Below are 6042 nucleotides of genomic sequence, written 5' to 3'. Positions count from 1 at the left end.
GTTTTGTTGCTACTATCTGTGAAAAACTGTTGCTTGCATGCACCAGACATTCGCATTACTGTGCTGCAGGTATTTGTATGAACCTCACCCAAGATCCCAAATCCAAGCTGCTCCATGTTGCCACGACTGGCCATAAACACCACAGAGCCTGTTTCAGTGAACATTAAATGGGTATTGAGATAAAGAAAAAAAAAAGGTAATTCATTACCCTTGAAGCAAATGTTGGTAAAATAAAGCAATGGAACCTTTGATCTAATTCCTCAGCACATAAGGTTTCCCCAGTTGTCATGGAAAAGATGTTCCATGTTTCAAAGCACTTTTACTCCACCCAGTCTAATAACCTGGTTTGCTCTGACAACTGGTAGTGACAATATGCTTCTTTCACATCCTGCGCAGGGCGCAGTCACTATACAACTGATTGCACCTGACACATACCAAGCGGTCACAGAACTAACCCTCATTTCCACGTGGTATGGCTCAGCTCGACCCTACTTTAGTCACTTTTGCTTACAGGCACTGTTGTCGATATCATCGTCCACTCACTGTAGGCTGAATTCTTAGTCGATGGTCACTGTGACTCTGCAATGACATCATTGTCATGACAACGCAGCACAACATTGTTTCAGGAAGAGCTGCAGGAAAAAAAATACCAGGAGTGTTCAGGGAAAGTGATGAGGATGAGATGACTGGTTGTGTCATGTCATACAAGAGATGATTCCAGAGGCAGCTCTGATCAGTCACTGGCTCTGCGGTCCTTTCACTTTTTTGTCTCAAGTTACTTGGAACTCAACTGAGGTGGATACCGAATATGTACCAGGGACTCTTCACAACTTTTTGCCAGTGGGAGACCAAAAGGAGAAAGTTAGTCAAGTCAAGCAGTGCCATGTAGTGGAAGTGAGTCATAATACCTTTCAGCCTTTAGGTTGAATCATCAGATATCAAATTCATGTTATGTAAAATAACATAGTTGATTTTCAAACTATTTGACATTAAAATGTAGATGCAGAATCAATCAAATATGACCAATTCCTTCTTAAGTGATGGGTCTTTGTGTCCAAAGAAGTCTTGGGCTCTTCACAGGTTTCGGGAGCTTTGGGAACAAAAATGTAATCAATTATAGATCAGGCCCTAGGCAGTTATGTTTGTGGGCATAGACCAATCTGTCAAAACGTTTAAAGAACAGGTGAAGTGAATAACATGGATCATTTTCTTACAGTGCAATGCTCTTCTGGAAAACCTTGGGTCCTGGTATTCAGGTGGATGCCATTTTACATGTACTACCCATTCGAACACCGTTGCAGAATGTACACCACCTCATGGCTGTGGCCACACCCAGCAGGACAATGTGCCTTAACACAGAGGCACAACTGCTCAGAAATGGCCCTGAGAATGAGATGAAGAGCTCAACCTGACCTGACCAAACTGTACAAATCCCAATCTAATCGAGCATCTGTGGGATGTGCCAGAAAGAGTCTTATCTATAGAGGCCCCTCCATGAATCAGACTTGGCGCTGACCCGCCAAGGCTTGAAAATAGGACCCCTGGGTTTGTCCTGTGGCCTCTGGCACCAGAGCATTGAATCCTGTGGTTTGCGGGTCGGAGCCTCGCTGGCCGCTCAATTTGGGGGGATTCGTAAGCCATGAGGTCTTTGTTACATTCCTCAAGCCATTCCTGAGCAGTTTTTAAGTGTGCCTGAGCAAACTGCTAGCTGCCATTTGGGACCGACATCTGCATTTGTGTTTGGGTGGGTAGTTCGTGTCAAGTGGCATCCAGATTTTCCAGAAGAACATTGCATTATAACAAAATGATCAATGTTATTCACTGTTAGCTCTTTGTCACATTCCCTGGGCACTCTATTAGTGACTTATGTGTTGTCGCAGGGTGCACAGTCTTGCTGGTGTGGTCCCTATTCTGGAGTGACGCTGCCACAAGAGGCTGTACTTGGTCGGCAGCAAGGTTTTGGTACATGCCAAATGGCATCCACATGAACGCCAGGACCTAAGGTGTCCTAGCAGAATATTGCACTGTAACTGGATGATCCATGTTATTCAATTTACCTGTCAGTCCTTTTAAAGTTGTGGCTGATGGGTGTACATGAAGTCATAAACTGTATTTTTAAAAATCCTAAACTGCCCCTTTAAAAGAGCCTTGGGTTGAAAACCCCACATCCCGTCGTGCTCCAGCCTCCCCCTCCCTGCTGCCATTCGTCACTGGCTCTGCTTCTTCCCAGACACTCCCGAGACACACGTCTTTGTGTCTGATGCAGTTCTGAAGCAACACGATTAAAGTCGCAGGGCGGCAAGATTAGACCAGACAGACTGGAGCAAATACAGTCAAAAGCTTCCAAGCAGGGCCCTGTCGCTGCAGTGTGACTACTGCCATGGCTGCACAATAACATGAGTCGTCTCTTCAGGGTGACAGACAACATAAGAGCCTTCATCCTTTGCAGCGGGCTTTAAATTCAGAATAACACGAGGAGATGTTTGTTATTTTTGTGTGTGTATTTTGTGTATTTTCGAATTTGTACAGAAGCAGACGTGAGAAATGCATAAAGTTGTCCTCATGTGGCTTTCCCGTCAGGGCCTGTTGTGTGGGGGCAGCATTTTTGGGACGAGCAGACACAGTAGAGTTGTGGTCAGTTCATTTATCTGACCTCTTTTGCTTCACTGGCCTTTCTACCCTGATTGCCCAATAATATATGCTGCCACTTTTTTTTTTTTTAAATCAAGGTGGTCAGGTAGATTAGAACTTGAAAGTCCAGTGGACAGGAATGCAGTGAATCAACAATGAAAGCAGATTCATTTCAAGAGAGAATCAGAGAACAATAGCTGAGACAGTGTTACAACATACGACACCTGAACCAATCACAGTGTGAGCCTAACCCAGCTGACTGTAGAGAATGATATGAAACGGGGAATGGGGGAAGCGATGGGGGACATCATGTGAGAGAAATCTTAAAGTGACACATGGTAATGTATGTGCACCTGTAATCTAAGGTAGGTGTTGGACTCCATACAAGATATTCATGCTTTGTAGCATAAAGTAGATTTTTCAAATGACCAAACTGGTCAGCCGCTTTGTCGGTACAGTAAACATCCACACTGGGAAGATTTCAGTCAACCTTAATGACCTTCGTGCGAAGCTTGTCTTTTGTGAAGCCAGTTGAACAGATTCAGGCACCTGGTAAAGATGCAACACATGTGCCCGCCATCTGAAGGTGGTCTGTGTATGATAAGGCCCCAGGGCTCATGATGCAAACTGACCTGGAAGTGCGAGGGAACCCTCTCGGGGAGAGCTGAAGGTATTCGTTGGAGGGAAGGTTGTAGACTGTGATGCTCATTGAGGAGAGGCTCTGTTAATATTGTTATACATTACAGCCAAACTGTTCTCTGCATTTGCTTGTAAGAGTACCTGCCCTCTGTCTTAATCTTTTGCCAGGATGATTTCTTTCTTCGTCTTCCAAGAGAATTGGCAGACTGAGAAAATGAACCCATTCACAAAGGTTAAGTCCATGGTCCAAATGTTTCAATTGGATGACTAAATCTATTTTGAAGTATGAAGTACAATTAAGTGATTGTATTCCGTTTTCTTACAATTTTGGGTTTTGACTTTTTCTGTCATGGCAAATAATTTAGCTTTTTCTCTGACTAAAACAGTGTTTCAGTGCTGCCCAGGAGATAATTTACTGTTTTGGTGTGTGAGCCAGCCAGTGCACTGCTGCCATACAAATCTTTCAATTGGAAAACCATCGGGGAACTTATTCGAGACACTTCCCCAGAGCAGGTGCACAACACATGAGTCTATGATCTGGGCCAACACGGCCTCATTGCAGCCACACCAGTGGTCAGAAGCCTTGGCGTGCAGTCCTGTCCTCGGGGTGGATGTGGCGAGAAAATGGCACCACATCAAAAACAAAAAGCAAATCTGTCTCTGTCTTTCACGGCTGCCAGGGATTAAAAGGTTGTCCTTTCAACACTTGGTCTTGCGAGGACTAACACAGTGGCACAGCGACTGTTCCCATTCCTCAATGCCAAGGCTGCTGGGACGAGTCTATACCACCCCTGCTTTTTGACCTGATATCCCCTGAAAGAATGAGTTTCCTCCTCAGTGCACCACAATGCTACGGGAAGCAAGGGCCAGGGCGCGCGCCTGCTGTGATGTTAATTTAATGACAAGCCGCTGTTCAGATGGCAGGTCCAAACAGCCGAATAAAGGGATTGTTGTGTTTTTGCTCCACTTTGTAGGGAAGGGGCCCCTGTGCCTGTCTTACTCCTCTCTTCTGGTTACCAAACAGTGGCGCGTCTGTGGGGACAGTGGAGTTTAACGCCACTTCCTAATGAATAAAACAAACAAAAGTTTCCCTCCTCTTCTCCACTCGTTGTGCCAGTTAGATCCTACCAAAGCTTGAGTGGGTTTTGGAGTTTGGGACGCTGCATATAAAGGCCAACTGGGTTTCCAGCACAATAACAACTTTAACTAATTAGTTCAAATCTGAGGGTAGTTCCATTTTATAGGCAAACAGAATTTACTTAGTTTGGCCGGCATCCCTGTGGGTAATTATATGCACCAAGTTTGGTGCTGAGGTGTGGGAACTAATCAACAACACTAAAGGAGGTCAAATGGGGAGAGACTACTACCCAAACTTCAGTTTACTGTTAATCCTTGATTAAACTTTGACCTACTGTAATTAAGCATAGTCAAGAGCTCACACATTTGGCTTGCAAATAAGTTGTACTAACCTGTAAATTTCCCAGTTCCCTCCTCTCAAAGTCTAAGACTATTTTTTGTTGTTGAATGACTGAAACAAGGTCTGTAGCTACCACAGGCTTAACATCTTTACAAGTTTAATTCTACAACAAAAAATACACCATTAAGTGTCCCAATAATAATTGGCTTATGTGAAAAAGTTATACAAAATTCACATCTACACAGTAATCCATCCTTACAGACCGACTTTGATTGCAAATTATTCTACCTTTAACTTTACAACTAGATTAATCAATTTATAGATAATGTGTATAGTAATTATGTAGTAAGATGCTTAGTGGTGGTGACAGTTGGGTCATGCAACCACAGTGTAGCCTGTTTATAGCCTAATTCTGATATGTTTGTTTTTGTCATGAATTTAATTTTTTAGCAGTCATGTGACACGGCTCATTGTGAAATGCAACTTCAGTGGTGAACTCCTTCTCCTTCACTGATTCTGCTAACCATCTTCATGGTATACAAACAGCAGTGATCTGTGAGCAAGTTTGCATTTTGATGTTGAAAATGGTTGAAAAGCCTGTAACAGTATAATACAAATTAGTACAACAGTGTCATTAACAAAATTTAACTTTATGGCTGCAAGTGCGCTTTAACTGTGTGCGTTATATAGCGCTCTGTTTTGTGGCTTTATGGCTAAGCTTGGTAGACTACTACTGTCTGTCTGTTACTGTAGGGTATATTTAACATACTACGCAGTAATGATTATAATAATAATGATAATAATAACAATCACAATCATAATCATAATCATAATCATAATAGTACATTAAGCTTATATAGTGCTTATCAAGATACTCAGAAGCTGTACAAAAAGGTAGTAGGACTGTGTTCACTCAAGCCATTAAAAAAAAAAAAAAAACACGCTTGTCCCTCCCAAGGGCAAATGTCAAACTATACTATCTGAAAACCATTTGTATATGCTTTATTGGACATTAATCCATTAGCTGCTTCTAAATCAATTGAAAAGAATGCCTTATCAGAGAGAGGTAACAAAATGGTGATAGCAACTTTGGCCTGCCATGATGCTGTTAAACTTAAACTACAGCACAGGTGTGAAAACTGTCTGAAAATGCTAATCTGTGCGCTTGTATTCAACCCTGGCAGATGGTGCTGACTAACCCTGTTGAAGGTGCAACATGCAGCACATTAACTGACATGTACTGGATATGAACACCAAGGGAAGATGGAAAAGGTCAAGTTCAGCCGTGTGTGTGTGTGTGTTGCTGTCACATTAAATTACCCAGCATGCTTTGTGCCTCTGACGTCCCCAGTGAC

This window comes from Acanthopagrus latus, chromosome 8, assembly GCF_904848185.1.
Source record: "Acanthopagrus latus isolate v.2019 chromosome 8, fAcaLat1.1, whole genome shotgun sequence".
NCBI lineage: Eukaryota > Metazoa > Chordata > Actinopteri > Spariformes > Sparidae > Acanthopagrus > Acanthopagrus latus.
The sequence above is the reverse complement of the archived record's forward strand: the minus strand, read 5'-3'. Positions refer to the sequence as shown.